This window comes from Macaca thibetana, chromosome 7 (assembly GCF_024542745.1).
Source record: "Macaca thibetana thibetana isolate TM-01 chromosome 7, ASM2454274v1, whole genome shotgun sequence".
Lineage (NCBI taxonomy): Eukaryota > Metazoa > Chordata > Mammalia > Primates > Cercopithecidae > Macaca > Macaca thibetana.
Window position 1 is genome coordinate 85,177,654 of NC_065584.1, and position 21,892 is coordinate 85,199,545.

The window sequence follows — 21,892 nt, forward strand, 5'->3', positions numbered from 1 at the left end:
TTATCCAGTCTCTGGTAGTTCTTTATAACAGTGTAGAAGTGAACCGATACAGTCACATATCTCTGTTTCTCCAGGATTATCCCTGGTGCATTATTTAGTTCATTTTGTAAGGTCATGTTTTCCTGGATCATCTTGATATTTGTAGATGTTTGTCTATGTATGGGCATTGAAAAGTTAGGTATTTATTGTAGTTGGCACTGTCTGGCCTTATTTGTGCCTGTCCTTCTTGGGAAGGTTTTCCAGATATTCAAAAGAACTTGTGTGTTGTGATCTAGGCTGTATCTGTTTTAGGGGGGACACCAAGCCCAGTAATGCTGTGGTTGTTGCAGACTTACAGAGGTACCACTTTGATCATCTTAGACAAGATCCAGAAGAATTTTCTAGATTACCAACAGAGACTCTTGTTGTCTTCCCTTAGTTTCTCCCAAACAAACAGAGACTCTCTCTGTTCTGAGCCACTGGGAGCTGGGGGTGGAATGACACAGTCACTCCTGTGGCCACCACCATTAGAACTGTGCTGGGTCAGACCTGAAGCCAGCACAGCTGGGTCTCACCCAAGGCCTACTATAACTACTCCCTGGCTACCACCTATTTCGCTAAAAACTGTGGGGCTCTACAGTCCACAGGTGGCAAAGCCAGCCAGGCCTATGTCTTTCCCTTCAGGACAGTGATTTCCTCTAGCCCCAGGGTAGGTTCAGAGATGCTGCCTAGGAGACAGTGGCTAGAGTCAAAAACTTTAGAAGTCTACTTTGTGTTCTATTGTACTGTGGTTGAACTGGCACTCAAACCACAAGATGCAGTGCTTCCCACTCATTCCCAAAGGCAGAGGAGCCTTACCCTGTGGCCACTCCCACCTCAGGCCCATGGGGAGTACTGCCAGGCTACTGCCAATATTCCCTTAAGACCTGAAGTATCTTTAGTCAGCCTGGCCTAAGACTCACCTTTCAGGGGGAATGGGCTTCCTTCTGGCCCAGGGCAGGTCCAGAAATGCCATCCAAGAGCCAATCCGAGAATTGGGGACCCCCAGAACCCACTTGGTTCTCCACCTACCTCTGGCTGAGCTGGTACCTAAGGTGCAAGACAAAGTCATTTTTACTTTTCCCTTCAGTTTTCTCAAGCAAAAGGAGTTTTGCCCCATAGCCACCACAGCTATAATGTGCTGAGTTTCACCTCAAGCCAGCAAGTCTCAGTGTCTCATTCAAGGCCCTTGACATAGTACCCGGGTATTGCTGCTGGTTATTCAGGGCCCAAGGGCTCCTCAGTGAGCAGGTCATGAATCCTACCAGGACTGGGCCCTTCCCTTTAAGGTGGTGGATTCTTTCCTGGCCCAGGGTGTATCTAGAAATGTCTGGGATCTAGGGCCTTGAAAGGGGGCCTCACAACTCTTACTGCTGTCCTACCCTGCTGTGGGTTATCTGGTATCCAAGATGCAAGACAAAATCCTCCCCACCCTTCCCTCTCCTCTCCTCAAGCTCTTTCAGAGCTGCAAGCTATGCAGCCTGGGTTTAGAGGAGGGGCAATGCCAGCACTCCCTTGGCTGCCCTGGCTGGTGTCTCAGTAGGTCGCATGTCCCCCCAGTCCACTATCTCTGGGCCCAGTTCAGCACTAAGATTCCCCTAGCTGTTGCAGTCCTTGTGGCCTAGACTGCCTTTCACATTAGTCTGGGGTGTCAGAGCACTTCAGCTGGCAGTAGTGAGGCTTGCAGAAACTCAAGTTACAACCACTGGAATCGGTGATTCTCCTTGGCAAGGGCTGGTTTAAATACTCCCTCTGTGGGTGGTGTCCATTGAGTTCGGTTCGGTTTTGCTTTCTGCTATAACAAGGGCAGCACTGAGTTCAATGCCTTTTAAAACTTCACAAAAACTTTAAGTTTCACTGATTTCTCACTTATGTTTCACATACATTTTATTCTTCAAACCAAGTTCTATAAAATTTGTTTTAAACTTATCTCTAAAATTTCACAAGGTATTAGTCATATAGCTCATGCTTTGCGAACATTCCGAAAGAATTGACCTTTGAAACTTCAACCCAGCCAGCTAGAAGCGATTTTAGAGAAAGAGAGATAACTGTTAAGTCATCTCCTGGGACTTTCTCTTATTAGGATGCTTGCCTACAGTAGTTTGTAGGCACTTATCCTTGTAATACTGCAAGTAATATTTAAGCAGTTTTACATATTTTAGTTAATGGATCAATAGGTGGAAACATAGAAAATGGCCTCATCCAAAATGCAAGTAAAATAGATTGCTTCCACTTCAGTGAAGTCCATTTCCTTTGACAGTGTGTTCTGCTGATGGATATGCTGAAATGGACATGAACCTTGAGAAGGATTTCTTCTGCATGGCATAAAATTTGTTAGCACATTTGGAGCAGAATAAAATGATGGTTAAGCTTTGGGAAAGTCACTTATTAAGCCTCAGTTTCTTTATTTGCAAAATGGGGTGTTCTTGTTACAGTTGTTGTGTAGCAAATCACCATAAACTTATTGTGTTGATACTGTTTGGATGTTTTTTCTGTTCCAAATCTCATGTTGAAATGTAGTCCCCAGTATTGGAGGTGGTGCCTGGCAGGAGGTGTTTGGGACATGGGGGCAGATCCCTAATGGATGGCTTGGTGCTGTCCTTGCAGTAATAAATGAGTTCTCACTCTAAGTTTACATGAGATCTGGTCGTTTAAAAGAGTGTGGCACCTCCTTCCTTTCTCTCTCTTGCTCCTGTTCTTGTGGGACATGTATCATGCTGGCCCCCTGTCACCTGCCACCATGACTGTAAGCTTCCTGAGGCCCTCACCAGGAGCGGATGCTGGCAGCATGCTTCCTGTACAGACTGCACAACTGTGAGCCAATTAAACCTCTTTTCTTTATAAATTATCCAGTCTCTTATATTTCCCCATAGAAACACAAGAACGGACTAACACAGAAAATTGGTACCAAGGAGTAAAGCATTGCTACAAAGATACCTGAATACGTGGAAGTGGCTTTGGAACTGGGCAACAGGTAGAGTTTGGGTGAGTTTGAAGGGCTCAAAAGAAGACAGAAAGGTGAAGGAAAGTTTGGAACTTCTTAAGACTGGCTGAATGGCTATGACCAAAATGCTGACAGACATATGAACAGTGTAGACCAGACTGAGGAAGTCTCAGATGGAAATGATGAAGTTATTAGAAACTGGAGTGAAGGTCACCTGTGTTATGCCCCAGCAAAGAACTTGGCTCCACTGTGTTCATGCCCTAGGGATCTGTGGAAGTTTGAATTTAAGAGTGATGACTGACCGGGCCTAATGGTTCACGTTTGTAATCCTAGCACTTTGGGAGGCCAAGGTCAAAGGACTGCTTGATCCCAGGAGTTTGAGACCAGCCTAGGCAACACAGTGAGACCCCAGTACTGCTCCGTGGCCTGTTAGAAACTGGGCTGCACAGCAGGAGGCGAGTGGTGAGCAAGCAAGCATTACCACCTGAGCTCCGCCTCCTGGGTGGCATCAGATTCTCATAGGAGCATGACCCCTACTGTGAACTGCACATGTGAGGGATCTAGGTTGCATCCTCCTTATTAGAATCTAATGCTTGATGATCTGAGGTGCAACAGTTTCATCCTGAAACCATCCCCCCTCCCTAATATGTGGAAAAACTGTCTTCCACGAAACTGGTCCCTGTTGCCAAAAAGGTAGGGACTGCTGACCCAGGGTATTTGGTGGGAGAAATGTCTGAGCAGCAAAACCTTCAAGAGGTGGCATGTTTCTAAAAATCTATGATCAGATACAGGAGCAAAGAAATGACTTAAAGTTGGAACTTACATTTAGAAGGGAAGAAGAGTGTAAAAATTTGGAAAATGTGCAGCCTATCCTGGTGGTAGAAAAAGCAGGCTGTGGAGCAACCACTTGCTAGAGAGATTAGTGTGAGTGAAAGGGAGCCAAGTGCAAATATCCAACACAATGGAAAAAGGTCCTTGAAGGCATTTCGGACACCTTGGAGACAGTTCCTTCCATCACAGGCCCAGAAGCCTAGGAATAAAGAATAGCTTCAGGGGCCAGGCCCAGGGCTTCATTGCCCTGCTGAGCCTCGGGACACTAATACCTATATCCCAGATATTCCAGCTACAGCTGTGGCTCAAAGGGCCTCAAGTACAACCTGAGCCACCACTCTGGAGGGCATAAACTGTAAGCTTTGGAAGCTTCCACCTAATGCTAAGTCTGCAGGTGCACAGAATGCAAGAGTAAAGGAGGCTTGGCAGTTTCCTTCCTAGGTTCCAGAGGATGCATCAGAAAGCCTGGGTGCCCAGGCAGAAGCCAGCCACAGGGTCAGATCCCTGACAGAGAGATTCTACAAGGGCAGTGCCAAGGGGAAATGTGAAGTTGCAGCATCCCCACCCCATCATAGTCCCCACTGGGGCACTGCCTAGTGGAGCTGTGGGAAGGGAGCCACTGTCTTCCAGACTCCAGAATGGTAGAGCCCCCAGCAGCTTGCACTCTCAGCCTGGAGAAGCCACAGGCACCAGACTTCAACTTGTGAGCAGTCACAGGGGCTGAACCCTGTAAAGCCACAGCAGTAAGGCTGCTCAAGGCCTTGGAAGCCCACCGCTTGCACCAGTGTGCCTCGGATGCAGGACATGGAGTCAAAAAAGATTATTTTGGAGAGTTAAGGTTTAATTACTGCCCTGCTGGGTTTCAGACTTGTGTGGGCGCCTGTAGCCCCTTTCTTTTGTCCAGTTTCTCCCTTTTAATGGTAATGTTTGCCCAATGCCTATATCGTGATTGTATCTTGGAAGTAAATAACTTGTTTTTAATTTTACATGTTCATAGGTGGAAAGTCTCAAATGAGATTTTGGACTTTTGACTGAGTTGACTCTAGAACCAGTTAAGACTTTGCAGGACTATTGGGAAGGGATGATTACTTTTGCAATGTGAGAAGAACATGAGAATTTTGTGGGGGGTGGCAAAGGCAGAATGATATGGTTTGGATGTTTTGTCCTCTCTAAATCTCATGTTAAAATGTAATCCCCAGTGTTGGAGGGACTGGAGCTTGGCGGGAAATGTTTGAGTCAGGGGGGCAGATCCCTCATGAATGTCTTGGTGCCCTCTTCACAGCAATGAGTGAGTTCTCACTCTGAGTTCATGCAAGATACGACTGTTTAAAAGTGTGGCACCTCCTCACTCTCTCTCTCTTGCTCCCATTCTCATGAGAAATGTGTCATGCTGGCTCCCCATTACCTTCCATCATAATTGTAAGCTCCTCGAAGCCTCAGCAGAAGCAGATGCCAGCACTATGCTTCTTGTACAGCTTGCAAAACTGTGAGCCAATCAAACCTCTTTTCTTTTCTTTTTTTTTTGCTTTGACAGAGTCTCGTTCTGTTGCCCAGGCTGGCATACCGTCGCGTGAACTTGGCTCACTGCAACCTCCACCTCCTGGGTTCGAGCGATTATCTTGCTTCAGTTTCCCGAGTAGCTGGGACTACAGGCACCCACCACCATGCCTGGCTTATTTTTGTATTTTTAGTGGGGGCGGGATTTCACCATGTTGGCCAGGTTGGTCTTGAACTCCTGACCTCCAATGATCCACCCACCTCGGCCTCCCAAAGTGCTGGGATTGCAGGTGTAAGCCACAGTGCCCAGCCACCTCTTTTCTTTATAAATTACCCAGCCTCAGGTTTTCTTTATAGCAATGTAAGAACGGACTCAAACAAGCATAAAACATGGGTCAGGACTTCAGAGAGGACTTAGGTGGGAAATTCTTGCAACTTGCCCATGCAGTTGCATTCAGATATCGACTGGGATACAGGCATCTGAAGGCTTGACTGGCCTGGGAATCCAAGACGGACGTCCCATGGTTTGCAGTGGAGGCTGGCTGTTGGCTAGTGGCTCGGCTGACACCATTGGTTGGAAACACCTACACGTGGCCTCTCCAGCATGTGGCCTAATGGTAGTAGAACTTCTTTTTGAAAAATTAATTTATTTATTTTAGAGGCACAGTCTCACTCTGTTGCCCAGGCTAGAGTTCAGTGGCATGATCATAGCTCACTGCCGTCTTGAACTCCTGGCCTCAAGCGATCCTCCTGCCTTGGCTTCCCAAAGTGCTGGGATTACAGGTGTGAGCTACCATATTCTGGTAGTAGAGCTTCTTAAGTGTCGTGTGTCTGGTTTCTCCCTGAACAAACATCACAAGAGGGTCTGGTAGAAGTTGCATGGACTTTTCTGAGCTAGCCTTGAAAGTTAATGACCTCATTCTGCTATACTCAAGTAGTAAAAGCCTACTGGGATTCAAAGGGCGGAGACCAAGGGTCCAGCTTGTTGATGGGAGGAGTGGCAAGATCACATTGTGGGAAAGTATTTGGGATGAGAGATACTGTTGTGGCCATATTTAGAAAATATGATCTTCTGCATATAGATAATAGTACTGACTATTTCATAAGGTTTTGTGAGGAACTGTGAAAAGCGTGTGTGAAATACTTAATATAGTGTCTGGCACATTGGAAAAGTTCAATAAATGTTACCATTCTTCTTATTATTTCGACACTTCCCTTTGCAGAATTTTTCAGTTTGGAGTAAACACTATTTTGAGTTTCTAAATTGCTTCCTGTTCCCAGCAATATCTGATTAAGTTTAGGCAGGTCAGGGCTAAAAAATATAAGTGAAATTTGATGGAAGTGTATTGTGGTTACCTGTAAAGTCTGTTTTTGAATTCTGAAACACACAGCAGCCTTTTGTGTGAAGGCAAAATGTTCTAAATGAGAGGAAAATTCTCTGTGGCCCTCTTGCTACATGCTTTGGTAATGATAATGAACATGCTTTGGATTGGAACTTCCACTAGAGGGTTAGTACCTATCATTTGCCTTTGTTTTCTCACCTTTAAATCTGTTGTAATGATGAAGTCGATGCAAGCTTTCTTATCAAGGTTTGCAGGACTGTTCTTTTTTTTTTTTTTTTTTGAGACGGAGTCTCGCTGTGTCTCCCAGGCTGGAGTGCAGTGGCGTGATCTCGGCTCACTGCAAGCTCCGCCTCCCGGGTTCACGCCATTCTCCCGCTTCAGCCTCCCAAGTAGCTGAGACTACAGGCGCCCGCCACCACGCCCGGCTAGTTTTTTTTTGTATTTTTAGTAGAGACGGGGTTTCACCATGTTAGCCAGGATAGTCTCGATCTCCTGACCTCGTGATCCACCCGCCTCGGCCTCCCAAAGTGCTGGGATTACAGGCTTGAGCCACCGCGCCCGGCCAGGACTGTTCTTTATGGTTGTAAAAGTCACAGATTTTCAGATGTTACAAAGTTTAGCAGCAGTAACTTTGCCTTCCCAGAGGAATTTGAAATGAGCATCCGAGACAATGAAAATGCCTCTCACAAACTCAGCTTGTGCTTTGTTGTCAAGCCGTGATGATTTAGATCCTTCTCTCCTTGACTTTAGAAATCGATGTCACTGCTGCCCCAGGTAGCTAGCAAATGATGTTCTCTTTATCTGCCTTTTGCTGTGAAATCGTGTTCTTATCACTGTGCGTTGAAGGATGTCTTTGCACCTGACCACTTTGATTTAAGGGTGATGTCAAACAGATTTTCACTCAAATAAATATTCAGTTGTGACAAGAATGACAAATAGAATCTTTGTGGCCTTGTTTCAATTGGGAGGAATGAGGAATGCATTAGTATGGAAAAATATATTAAAATAACTTGTTTTTCTTTTTGATGCAAAATAATTTATATTATTCATAGAAAATTTTAGAAAGTCTAGACAAGTGGCCGAGCGTGGTGGTTCACGCCTGTAACCCCAGCACTTTAGGAGGCTGAGGCAGACGGATCACCTGAGGTCAAGAGTTTGAGATCAGCCTGGCCAACATGGTGAAACCTTGTCTCTACTAAAAATACAAAAAAAAAAAAAAAAAAAAAATTAGCTGGGCATGGTGGCGTGTAGTCCCAGCTACTCAGCGAGGCTGAGGCAGGAGAATTGCTTGAACCCAGGAGGTGGAGGTTGCAGTGAGCCAAGATCGTGCTACTGTACTCCAGCCTGGGTGATAGAGGGAGACTCCGTCTCAAAAAAAAAAAAAAAAAAAAAAAGAAAGAAAAAGAAAAATAAAAGAAAGAAAGTCTAGACAAGTAAAAAGGAAAAAAAATAAGGCTGGGCATGGTGGTTCATGCCTGTGATCCCAGCACTTCGGGAGGCCAAGGCAGGAGGATCTCTTGAGATCAGGAGTTTGAGACCAGACTGGGTAACACACCAAGACCCTATCTTTACAGAAACAGAAAAAGCAAAACTTAGCCAGGCATCATGGCGGCAAGTGCCAGTAGTCCTAGCTACTCCGGAGGTTGAGGTGGGAGGATCACTTGAGCCCAGGAGTTTGAGGTAACACTGAACTATGATCATGCCACTGCACTCCAGCCTGGGGACAGAATGAGACCCTGTCTCTAAAAAAACAGAAAGGAAAAAAAAAAATCACCCTCATGCTTATCACCTGGATATAATAATTAACATTTTAGAATATGTATTTTTGGCAAATACACATACATACACAACACATATTTTTAAAGAATGGATCATGCCGAATGCAGTGGCTCACACCTATAATCCCAGCACTTTCGGAGGCTGAGGTGAGAGGGCTGCTGGAGCCCAGGAGTTCAAGACCAGCCTGGGCAACAAAGTGAAACCCTGTCTCTACAAAAAAATTTATTTATTTATTTATTTTTGAGATGGAGTCTTGCTCATGGCCCAGGCTGGAGTGCAGTGGCGCGATCTCGGCTCACTGCAAGCTCCACCTCTTGGGTTCATGCTATTCTCCTGTCTCAGTCTCCCGAGTAGCTGGGACTACAGGCCCCCGCCACCACACTCGGCTAATTTTTTGTATTTTTAGCAGAGACAGGATTTCACCGTATTAGCCAGGATGGTCTCTATCTCCTGACCTCATGATCCGCCCGCCTTGGCCTCCCAAAGTGCTGGGATTGCAGGTGTGAGCCACTGCGCCCGGCCCCCAAAAAATTTTTAAAATTAGCTGGAAGTGGTGGAGGGTACCTGTGTTCCCAGCTACATGAGAGGCTAGGGTAGGAAGATTGCTTGCGCTCAGGAGATCAAGGCTGCAGTGAGCCATGTTCATGCCACTGCACTCCAGCCTGGACAACAGAACAAGACCCTATCTCAGGGTGGGCACTGTGGCTCACGCTTATAATTCCATCGCTATGGGAGGCCAAGGCAGGCGTATCACCTGACGTGAGGAGTTCAAGACCAGCCTAGCCAACATAGTGAAACCCTGTCTCTACTAAAAACACAAAAATTAGCTGGGCGTGATGGTGCACACCTGTAATTCTAGCTACTCAGGAGGCTAAGGCAGGAGAATCACTTAAACTTGGGAGGTGGAGGTTGCAGTGAGCCGAGATCATGCCACTGCACTCCAGCCTGGGGGACAGAACAAGACTGTGTCTCAAAAACAAAACAAAACAAGGATTAAAAAGAAGAGTCTATCTCAAAAATAAATACATAAATAAATGGTCATGACATACTTGTAATTTAGCATCTGGATTTATTAACATAAAAAAGCAATATAGCATGGAGATCTTTTCATATTAGTAAATACACAAAATCAATTTAAATTATTTTACTCACTCTCTTATTTATTTCCCTGTGGGGATTTAGATTATTTCCAGTTCCCACAATTATAAACAACACTATAAAGAAAAACCTTGTACACATGTTTTTAAAAATTGTTTAAAATTTTTTACAAGTAGCATGTGCACAGATAAAACATTAAAATATTGTAGAAAGTTATATAATGAAACATAAAAATTTCCTTTTCTTTTTTCTTCCATAGTTTAGTTCAACCCAAGCATCACTGATAATAATACTTTCTGACTGGGTCATTCTCATGATTATTATTTTATCTTTAAATAATATTTCTGCCCTGAGTAATATTTCTGCCCTTTCCCTTGGTTTATCATCTTTAAACCAGTGTCTATGATGGGATTCTGAAAGATCAGAAATTTACTGCTTTTATGACACCACCCGCTTTCCTTGACCCTTCTGTATTAGCTCGTTCTCACACTGCTATGAAGAAATACCTGAGACTGGGTAATTTATTTTTTAATTTTATTTTATTTTTTGAGACAGAGCCTTGCTCTGTTGCCCAGGCTGGAGTGCAATGGTGTGATCTTGGCTCACTGCAACCTCTGCCTCCCAGGTTCAAGCAATTCTCCCTCCTCAGCCTCCTGAGTAGCTGGGATTACAGGCTCACACCACTATGCCCAGCTAATTTTTATATTTTTAGTAGAGAAGAAGTTTCACTATGTTGTCCAGGCTGGTCTCGAACTCCTGACCTCAGGTGATCCACCCGTTTCAGCCTCCCAAAGTGCTGGGATTACAGGTGTGAGCCACCCCACCCAGCAAGACTGGGTAATTTATAAAAAAGAGAGGTTCAGTTGGCTCATGGTTCTGCAGGCTGTATAGGAAGTATGGCAGCTTCCACTTCTGTGGAGGTCTCAGGAAGCTTCCAATCATGGCTGAAGGTGAAGGGGCAGTAAGGGGCTCTCACATGGCAGGAGTAGGAGCAAGAGAGAGAGGGGAAGATGCTGCACATGTTTAAACAACCAGATCTAGCAAGAACTCACTCACTATCAGGAGAAGAGCACCAAGGGGATGGTGCTAAACCACTCACGAGAAACCTATCCCCATGACCTAACCACCCCCCGACCTTTAACATCGGAGACTACAGTTTGACATGAAATGTAGTGGGGACACGGATCCAAGCCGTGTCACCCTCCAGCTGCAGACTGTAGTTAAACACATTTTTGTTAATGTAGTTAACAAAAAAAACCCTTCTATTCTTATTGTCAACTTTAGATGGTTTCTCTAGATATCCCTCTTTGATAATACTGATACGTTAATTATTCTCTGTCTCTCTTCCTATGTCATAATTTTTTTAGTTGTATTGTTATTTTATATTGTCAAGATGTGTAACAGTTACATTTTGTTCTATAACTTCAATTAAATTGTTGTATTTTGCCTATAGGTTAATTATTGAAGTAGAAAACTGATAAACATTTATCATATTATTCACTAAATATTATAGTAGTTTGGATCCAAGGAAAGAAATATAATTTATGTTATATAAAACTTCGTTATTTGAAGGAAAATCTTCCAAATGTTAAGGTTCTATTAAAGATGGATCCAGTTTTTGTGGATCTTGAATCTTGTACAATTTGAGGGGCCCCCTTGAAGAGAAAAAGATACAAAATTACAAATGCAACACTGTTAGAGTTCATCCTTGGCCTTCAAAAAGGCTGGTGAGGGAGGCGCCCTGAAACTTTAGTTTATCTGTTTCTGGGACTAAGAGGTCCCCCCCAAATTCTTTTCAGCTTCTTTCATTTATAGATATTTAGCTGTTGCCATGTTTTTTTAAATGTTGCAGATATATTTTTAAATGTTATTTTAAATGTTGAATGATACATAATAAGTATACATATTTATGGAGTACATGTGATATTTGATACATGTATACAATGTATAGTGATCAAGTCAGAGTAATTGGGTATCTATCACCTCTAACATCATTTCTTTGTGCTGGGAACATTCAAATTCCTCTCTTCCAGCTATTTTGAAATATACAATAAATTGTTGTTTATTGTATAAACAACAAGTAATAGTAATAAGTAGGACTTATTCCTCCTATCTAACTAATTTTGCATTTGTTAACCCTCTCCCTAACCCCCCCTTCCCCTTACATTCCTAGTCCCTGGTAACCATTATTCTACTCTCTATTTCTAAGAAATCACTGTTTTTTTTGGTTTGTTTTTAGCTCTCACATGTGAGTGAGATCATGTGGTACTTGTCTTTCTATGCCTGACTTATTTCATGCAACATACTGTCCTCCAGGCTCATCCATGTTTCCACAAATAAGAGGATTTCACTCTTTTTGATGTCTGAGTAATGATCCATTGTATGTATGTATGTATGTATGTGTATATATATATGTGTGTGTGTGTGTATATATATATATATATACACACACACCACATTTTCTTTATTCCTTCATCCATTGATGGACACTTTGGTTGATTCCATATTTTGTCGCTATGTTTTTTGTATTCTGTATGTCCTCTTTTTTTTTTTTTTTGTTTCCTTTTCATTTTGCTGGAACTCCTTCTCTAGCATTTTATTTCACAAAAACTAGATTGGCACTCTATACTCTGAGCACTTGTGTATCACCATGTTAGTCCATTTTGTGTTGCTATGAAAAAAATACCTGAGACTGGGAAATTTATAAAGAAAAGAGGTTTATTTGGCTCATGGTTCTACAGACTGTACAAGCATGGCAGCAGCATCTGCTTAGCTTCTGGTGAGGCCTCAGGAAGTTTCCTGTCATGGTAACAGGCAAAGGGGGAGCAGTTGTGTCACATGGCAGGAGCGGGAGCAAGAAAACAAGAAAAAGTTTCCAGACTCTTTTAAACAACCAGCTCTCTGGTGAATTAATAGAGCGTGAACTCACTCATTACCCTGAGAACAAGAAGAAGGCATTCATGAGGGATCTGCCCCTCCATGACCCAAACACCTCCCAAAAAGGCCACCTTCAACATTAGAAGTCACATTTCCCTGTAAGATTTGGAGGGGACACACATCTAAACCATATCAATCACATATGCATTTATTTCCCCCAAACTCGATTGGTTGTTTGGCTTGGTTTAGAAATCTAAGTTAAAAACGTTTTCCCAGCTGGAAGAATAAACACAAAAGTAATAAAAATGGTTATTACCTTTGGAGGCAGGTGAGTGGAGAATGTGGTGAACAGATGAGAGTGAGAGTAAGACTTTATAAACATTTTTTAATGTAGTTTTATCCTTTTACCAAGTGAAAATATTATTTGAAAAACAATAAATAAAAATACAAAAATACACAAATCTTTTCTCACCTTTAAAACTTTGAACATTGTTCCATTATCTTTGAGCATTGACCGTTATTGATGAGAAGTTTGGTATCATTTCTTAACCTTGTTTCCTTTGGTAACCTGTTTTCCTACTCCCTCTATGGAAGCTCTCAGAATTTTCTCTCTACCTTTAGAGTTCTGAAATTTTATTGGATTGGATCTAGGAGTGAATCTTTTTAAAATTAATTTTGTTTGGCTCTTCATAGACCATTTCAAAATGAAGACTCATGAAGTTTGGGGAAATATTCTTTAGCTACTTCTTTGAATATTTCTTCCCTTCCATAGTGTCATAGTTCTCTTCATTTAAAACTTCTTTTAGGCAGATGTTTGACTCCTGAATTCATCTTCCATGTGTCTTAAATTTATTTTTATTTTTTAGCTATCTGCTGCAAGAAAAATTAAATTTATTTTTATTCATATTCTTTAAAAATGTTTTATTTTTTATTGAGACAGGGTCTCACTATGTTGTCCAGGCTGGTCTTGAATTCCTGAGCTTAAGTGATCCTCCTGCCTTAGCCTCCCAAAATGCTGGGATTATAGGCATGAGCCACCATGCCCAGCCAAAATTTATTTTTATATTTTTGAATTATTTACTTTCTAGTCTCCATTATGGAAAGTTAAATTTAATTCCAATTTCTAATTAAGTCTTCATATCCATTTTATTATTCAGACAGTCTAATGCAATTTTTGGCAATTGTATTTTCAATGTCCAAAACATTTTTGTTCTCTGATATATGTTTGTTCTCTCTTTTTCCTCACAGACTGTATGCTTTCATGGATAGCATATCCATTCGAATCACTATAAGATTATTGCATACATTTAAAAAAGTATTTTTAGTTTTCTGAATCATGTTGAGTTTCTCCAATATTAGTTGTCTATTTGTTCATCTCTGAACTCTCTCTTCATGCTATTTATTTTTATTCAAATACCTGGTATTACTTGGGTGTCAAATTATCTTCATATATGAAGGCTTTGTTAAATAATAATGGTAGCTGGTGTGGGTTTTTCTCCCTGGTTGGATAAGTCAACTTCCATAAAATGTCCCTCCCTTGAATCAGAGGCTTGACTTTTGGCTCTATAAGTTGGCAGGCTTTGTCAACAGACAGATTTTTCTCCAGGATGGGAAGGTATGAATTAGGCAAGCTAGTGATCCAAGTACTTAAATCCAAGTACTTGGGAAGGTAATTTATACCCTCCCATTCTACAGAAATAAATAATTATTAAATCTGTGGTGATAGTCTTTGGTGTATTTCAGCCTCTGGATAGAACTCTGTGTTTTAACATTTTTCTCTGTGTTTTGAAACTCAGTATTTTTCTCTCCGGTCTCAATATTCCCCCGAGGAGCCCTTTTTGAGTAGATTATCCATTCTTTGTTATTTACTTATTTTTTAATATTAGATTACTCATTCTTTAAAAAATTTTTTTTTATTGTTTTAGAAACAGGGTGTTGCTATTTTGCCCAGTCTGGCCTCAAACTCCTGAGCTCGTATGAGCCTCTTGCCTCAGTCTCCTGAGTAGCTGTGTCTACAGGGCATGCTGTGACAGGCAGATTATCCATTCTTTGGAGAAGAAGTCTCCAGCTTTAACCTAAGGGCACCAGTCCCAACTATTACCCATTGGGGAAGGTGAAGGGAGGAACTCAACTTCTCCAACTAGTCTCAATGCCATTTGCTTACATGTCTATCTCGATTTCAGGAAGCTGTGGGCAGGTAGCTTCTCTTACAACATGGTATGTCTGGCCAACATTGATTAACATTTATAGTACAGTCAGTGAGATTAAATATTTTTAGTTTGTTTAATGACCATTTGTATTTCTTTTCTCTGTAAATTTCTCATGCTTGGCTATTGCCTATTTTCAGGGTAGTATTCACCGTGTTGAAAAATATTTTGTTTTAATTTATAAGAACTCTTTATATAAGACTAGGAATAAAAAATGAGACATAACTACAGATTCAAGAAAAATTACAAGAATTATAAGAGTTTACATGAATACTATGGCAAAAAGAAAATCCTTCTTTAAAAGGGGATATTTTCCTTTCAAAATATAAATGATAATTAATGGATATCAAGATGTTGCAGGCTGAATAGACCCACTAAATGATAGAGACTGAAAAGGTGATTAAAGATTTAACAGTGGAAGGGGGCACAACCAGATAGATTCAGTTATATTATGTCTAATCTTTCAAGGCCAGATAATTTTGATGTTGTTGAAACTATTTTGGCTCATAGAAAAAACCCAGAAATCTCTGTGATTCATTTTGTGAAGCCAATATGATTTTAATCTAAACCTATAACTAAAAGGAAGGTCATATACCAGGCTTGCCTTAGAATATGAGAAAAAATTACAAAATACTAGTAAATAAAATATAATATTTATCAAAAGAATAAGTGATGATCTAAAAAGTTTATTTTAGGAATTCAGCTGTGTTCAGCATCAGGAAATCTAGCCATATAATCCATGACAACAACAGGTTAAATAAAAAATAATATAATCATATCAATAGATGCTAAAAAGTATTCGATAAAATTTGGCAGCCTTTCTTAATTTAAAATAGAGATAGATTTTTTAAATTAATTGTTTTTAAACTAATTTTAATTAATTTTTAAACTAATTTTAATTTTTTAACTAATTACCAAATATACTAATAAAACTAACTGAAATATGGTTTAATTAAAATTAGGAACCAGATAAGAATGCTTGCTATCAACACTGTGGTTTGACATTGTCTTCTAGACTTTCAAGCAAATTATAACATCACAAAATTAAATAGGTGGTTGAGTCATTGAAAAAGAAGATAAACATATTCCTTCAAGCTGGCAATATAATTGTATAAAATTTGAGAGATTTAGTAAGATACCTCTAGAATTAATAAGGAAATAAGCAAATGGGGAAAATAATGTATTCACAATAGAATGATAGCAGTAAGAACTGTAAAATGCTTATGTGTAAGTTTAACAAGAAAGATAACATCTTTACAAACAGCAGATTTATTTATTTATTTATTTGAGACAAGGTCTTGCTCTGTCACCCAGGCTGGAGTGCAGTGGCACAGTTATGGCTCAGAACAGCCTCAACCTCCTAGGCTCAGTTGATACTCCCACCTCAGCTTCCCAAAGTGCTGGGATTATAGGCATGAGCCGCCATGCCCAGCCTAAGAACAGAATTTGACACAAAAACTGAACAAAAAAGACACACCTCTTCTTGGGGAAGTCTTAGTATTAAAAAGATGATTCTTTCAAAAGTAAATCCAATGCAATTACAATTAGAATAGTAACCTCTGTGTGTGTATGTGTATGTGTGTATATGTATAAAACAAAATAAAGTTTAAATAAAAGATAAGTGTTTCAAAGTGGTCAAGGATTGTGTGTGTGTGTGTGTGTGTGTGTAAAAATTAACAAATAGCAATGATGTGCTTGCCACATATCAAAAACTACATAGCAAATCAGGATGGTATTGACACAAAAATAGCAAGTAAATTGGTAGAGTGGAATGGAGGATCCACAGTGGATCCCATTATGGGCCATGTGCGGTGGCTCACACCTGTAATCTCAGCACTTTGGGGGACCAAGGCGGGTGGATCACCTGAGGTCAGGAGTTTGAGATCAGCCTAGCCAACATGGTGAAACCTCGTCTCTACTAAAAATACAAAAATTAGCCAGGCATGGTGGCAGGCACCTGTAATCCCAGCTACTCAGGAGGCTGAGGCAGGAGAATCGCTTGAACCTGGGAGTTGGAGGTTGCAGTGAGCCGAGATCACATCACTGCACTCCAGCCTGGGCGACAAGAGCGAGATTCCATCTCAAAAAAAAAAAAAAAAAAAAAAAAAAAAAAAAAAAAAAAAATTAAACAATATGCCTTGAAAGAAAGGGGATTGACATAGATGCTTTTAGGAAAGAAAGTCCTAAACCAATCATTTCATATTATTAGGTAGATAAGGACAGTCAGCAAAAACATTTACATATCAGTTACTCACAAATTTAAATCTATGTTTTACTTTGTATGTCGTGCTTAAAGAATTGAGCATTTGTCTAAATCAGCCAACTAAAAGGTCAAAGAGCTTTCCTACAATATTAAAAGTTTTTTTTAATAGTCCCAAGGATAGTTGTAACCCTGCGCTATGGTTTGAATATTTGTGTCCCCTCCAAAATTCAAGTTGAAACTTAATCCCCAGTGCAACAGTATTAAGAAGTAGGGCCTTTAGGAGGTGATTAAATAATGAGAACAGAGCCCTCATGAATGGAATTAGCAACCTTATAAAAGGGCTGGAGGGAACTAGCTAGTCCCTTTTTGCTTTCATCCCTTCTGCCATGTGAGAACGTAGCTTTTTAAGGTGCCATCTTGGAAGCAGAGACTGGGTCCTCACCAGGCACGAACGCTGCTTGCACCTTGATCTTGGACTTCCCAGCCTAATAAACTAATACTGAATCTCATATACAATGCGATCTATTTTTTGTTTTTGTTTTTTGAGACGGAGTCTTGCTCTTGTCATCCAGGCTGGAGCACAGTGGCCCGATCTCAGCTCACTACAACCTCCACCTCCCGGGTTCGAGCTGTTCTCCTGCTTCAGCCTCCCCTGTAGCTGGGAATTACAGGCACCTGCCACCATGCCCGGCTAATTTTGGTATTTTTAGTAGAGACGGGGTTTCACCATGTTGGCTAGGCTGGTCTCGAACTCCTGACCTCAGGTGATCCACCCGCCTCTGCCTCCCAAAGTGCTGGGATTACAGATGTGAGCCACTGCACCGGCTGAATGTTGTTTAATTGTTAACTAAGGCTTATAGCTTTTCTCTTCAGTTACAGTTTCTAACCAAGATGAAATGAACAAATATGGAGCTTATATTTTTCTGATTTTGTAGTTAGAATTATTTTAATATTTCAACATTGAGTATAATTATTAATTAGGCTTCTTATGAATGTTTGAAATTTCTTCCTATCCTTAGCTTACTAACAGTTTTATTTATTTATTTTTGAGACAGAGTCTTTGTTGCCTAGGCTGGAATGCAGTGGCAGGATCATGGCTCACTGCAGCCTTGATCTCCCTGGCTCAGGCAGATTCTCCCACACCCACCTCAGCCTCCTAAGTAGCTGGGACTATAGGTATGAGCCACCACCCCCCACCTCAGCCTCCTGAATAGCTGGAACTCTAGGCACGAGCTAATTTTTGTATTTTTTTGTAGAGACAGGGTCTCATTATGCTGTCCAGACTGGTCTTGAACTCCTAGGCTTGAGAGATCCTCCTGCTTCAGCCTCCCAAAATACCGGGACTACAGGTGTGAGCCGCCATGCCCCATCCTTAGCTTACTGAAAGTTTTAAAATGGAATTAGGTGATGGGTCTTGGTTGTTCATTGTACTATTTTTAAAGATTTTCTGTACATCTGAATATTTTGCAATTCAAAGCTGGAAAAAATTAGATCATTTATATAATTACAAAGGACATCAAGAAATGCTACAAAAATGCAATTTGATTTTTTGGTGCTGTCAGGAGTCTAGAGCCCCACAATTTGTTTTGGTTACAGTTTGTCACTGTAGGATAAATGATCCATTTAACTATTAAAAAAAGAAAAAGAAATGTTACAGAAATGTTAAGAGAAGGCAGGGGGTCTGCCATGCCTGTTTGGGTTATAAGTAGTCATTGCCCTCTGTTGTTTTTCCTTAGGGAGAGCAGAGATGCTGGAGGGGTTGGAGGTGGCAGGAAACACTTAGCTTAGATATAATAAGGAATGTCCTTCTGTAGGAGACCATGCAGCTTCTTGTCCTTGATTGTACTTAAGAGCTCCATAGGTGCTCTCTGTCTAGGATGGTGGAGGCCACCTATGGAGGGTGGCTATTCCTTTGATTGGAGAGAGGAGGCAGCAGAATGTTTCCTCAGATAGACCCAGGGCAGCTGCAACTCACAACACCCTACAGAGTTAGCTGGACAGTGTCCAGCTGCCCTGAAAACAACAGACGGTGCAGTGGACCTGTCGGCCTCCACAGGTTCTCTCCGTGGATTAGTCTTTGCCTTGCATCTCACCCAGAGCCATTCCATCAGTACTCTGAGCACAAGGCAGGGAGGGACTCTAGAGTTTACAGAGCCCAGCTCTTTATTCTGGGAATGAAGAGTTCATACCAATGTGGCACTTATAAAAGCATGGGCTTGGCCGTGCGCGGTGGCTCACGCCTGTAATCCCAGCACTTTGGGAGGCCGAGGCAGGCAGATCACCTGAGGTCGGGAGTTGGAGACCAGTCTGACCAACATGGAGAAACCTCGTCTCTACTAAAAATGCAGAAAATTAGCTGTGGTGGCGCATGACTGTAATCCCAGCTACTTAGGAGGCTGAGGCAGGAGAATCGCTTGAACCCAGGAGGTGGAGGTTGCAGTGAGCCGAGATTGTGTCATTGACCTCCAGCCTGGGCAACAAGAACAAAACTCTGTCTCAAAAAGAAGGAAAAAAAAAAAAAGCATGGGCTTTTCCAAGAGAAGCAGTCTTCAAGACATTGGGCAGGTACATTTTCATGACACTGAAAAAATAATTTGTGCAAAAGATTACTTGTTACTGACTATATCCAGGATATTTAGGCCATGGGATAGTTTCCAGAGTGCCACATGCACTGCGCCTATGGATACCACCTCTGGATTCTGACCTTAATTTAAATCCTGACTCTTCCATTCATTAGTGTATAAGTTTTGAAGCAAGTGCCTTCATGTCTCCGTGCCTCAGCTTCCTTCTTGGTGGACTGGGTATTATAATAGCTTTCCTAGCTCATAGAGTTTACTTGGAGGTTGAAATAACATATGTAAAATGCTTGGAATGGTACACAGTAAGTGTTCAGTAAATGTTGACTATTATTATTTTTCTTTTTGGTTTTTGTTTTTATTTTTAGAGATGGAGTCTTTCTATGTCACCCAGGCTGGCCTCAAACTCCTGGACTCAAGTGATCCACCTGCCTCAGCCTCCTGAGTAGCTGGGATTGCAGGTGTGAGCCACCATGCCAGGGTATTATTGTTTATTAGCATGATTATATTGTATCCTCTTTAATATGCCCCACGTGCTCCTTATTTTCCAACAGCTCAGCTATCTTAAACAGGCCCCAACTTACCTTGGGGCTGAGAAGCAGTTATTTACTCTTGGATTTTCCTGGTCACCCAGCTGGAGGGGGTTTCCAGGCTCCCCGGAGCTTCCTGCTTCTCTAGCCCCACCAAAATACTACATTCTTAGATGGGAGGACTCTGACCCTTGCTTTTGGGTTGTGTTGGTGAGGTAGCAGCTAGTGAATCATCCCATGGTTGTGGCCTTGGAGTCTCTCTTCCTGTCCTTTCCTCTTGAGCTAAGTGTGTAACTGTGGATAATGAGATTCATGGGGTGCAGCCACAGGCAGTCCCAGGGGCCTACTAGATTATTAGAGCAACACCCCTAACAAAGCCTTGGTACAAGCCATTCTGGGGAGACTGCGACTCTATGTGCTTCTAGTGCAGGCCTGGTGTATTTGGATTGCTTCCCAGTTTCTACGGAATTTTGAAACTTTGAGTCCCGAGTGTGGATCTGCTGAGGGAAGCTTCCCCTCTCCGGAGCGAAGTTGTGGGGATTCTCACAAGGCCCATTACAACCTTAAATTAACAAGGCCCCAGCCACTTCCAAATCCCTTGGCTGTTGATTGCTCTAACTTTAGGACTGGAAGTTTGCCCTTTTCCCCCAGCTGCAGAGCACAGTAACTTTGGATAAAGTTTAATGAGTCTCATTGAGGGCCTGCGGAAAATATGGCAGGGAAGAGCTGGGGCCACTGGGGTTATGGCCGTGGGCAGGAGATGTGTGCACTGTGTGGCCATGCTGGGCCAGGAGCTGCAGGGTAATTCCTCCTCTGCCCCTCCACCTCTTTATCCCCTGTGCTCATTGAGCTTGCTCCAGCCATAGACGCCTTCTTGTTCTTCAAGCACATCCACTAGTGCCCGTCTCAGAGCCTGGCCCCCACCCCTGTGGCCTCTGCTGAGTGTCACCTCCATAGATGAGCTTTTCCTGTCTTCTGTAAAAAAGACCCCCCTCCTTGTTACTCTGTGTCCCCTTACTTTGCTCTACTTTTATTCACAGAGCTACTTGATGTTTTATTACATATTTATATTTGTCTTCCCTACTAGAAAGAAAATTCCATGAGGGCAGAGACTTTGACCTATTTATTGCTATGCCCTTGTGACTAGAAGAGTGCGTGACATGAAGTAGGCGCTGGATGAATGTTTTTTGATCAGTGTGAGAAAGCAACATGCCTCTTGCCCAGTGGGGTCTTCGTCACAGATCAAGTAGCCTGTGGGATAGGGCTGATGGAGAGACATGGGTACTTTTTGCAGCACTTTGCAGAGCGTTGGGGCGTTCTAAACAGGAGAGCCTTCTAAGAAGGGAGGCATGAGAAAACCAAGGGTGAGTTCTAGGCCAATTCCTGTCCTTTTGGGATGACTGGCCTCTCTCTGAGTACTAGCACCGGCTAACTTAAGATGTTGTCAACAACTTTGATTGTTCCATGAAGACTAGCTTAATATGTTCCCATTCCTGGGCCTCAAGAATGGGCCCTAAATGCCCGGCTTGGTGGCTCATGCCTGTAATCCCAGCACTTTGGGAGGCCAAGGTGGGTGGATCACCTGATGTCAGGAGTTTGAGACCAGCTTGGCCAACATGGCCACTGGTCTTTACTAAAAATACAAAAATTAGCCAGGCATGGTGGTGGGCACCTGTAATCCCAGCTACTCGGGAGCCTGAGACGGGAGAAACGCTTGAACCTGGGAGGCAGCGGTTGCAGTGAGCCGAGATCACGCCACTGCACTCTAACCTGAGTGACAAGAGTGAGACTCTGTCTCAAAAAAAAAAAAAAAAAAAAAAAAAGAAAGAAAAAAAGAAAAAGAATGGGCCAGGCGCAGTGGCTCGCTCCTATAATCCTAGCACTTTGGAAGGCTGAGGTGGGTGGATTACCTGAGGTCAGGAGTTCAAGACCAGCCTGGCCAACATGGTGAAACCTCGTCTCTACTAAAAATACAAAAATTAGCCTTGC

General features: G+C 42.2%; 3 protein-coding genes across 10 annotated transcripts in view; 1 reads left to right on the plus strand and 2 right to left on the minus strand.

Moving 5' to 3' along the window:
* DAD1 (defender against cell death 1) overlaps nt 1-21,892 on the plus strand; it is a 330,697-nt gene that overhangs the window by 231,429 nt on the left and 77,376 nt on the right. The window lies entirely within an intron of this gene.
* The window catches only part of MRPL52 (mitochondrial ribosomal protein L52), a 244,816-nt gene that overhangs the window by 175,010 nt on the left and 47,914 nt on the right, over nt 1-21,892 (minus strand). For 2 of the 5 annotated variants that reach the window (XM_050796632.1, XM_050796635.1), the window contains exon 1: nt 11,659-11,662. The exons of the other annotated variants lie outside the window; for them this stretch is intronic. The gene's annotated coding sequence lies outside the window, so the exon portion shown is untranslated. Of the gene's footprint in view, nt 1-11,658; nt 11,663-21,892 lie in introns of those variants that run through there. 5 annotated transcript variants of the gene reach the window in all.
* OXA1L (OXA1L mitochondrial inner membrane protein) overlaps nt 1-21,892 on the minus strand; it is a 240,727-nt gene that overhangs the window by 111,908 nt on the left and 106,927 nt on the right. The gene's annotated exons all lie outside the window — the stretch shown is intronic.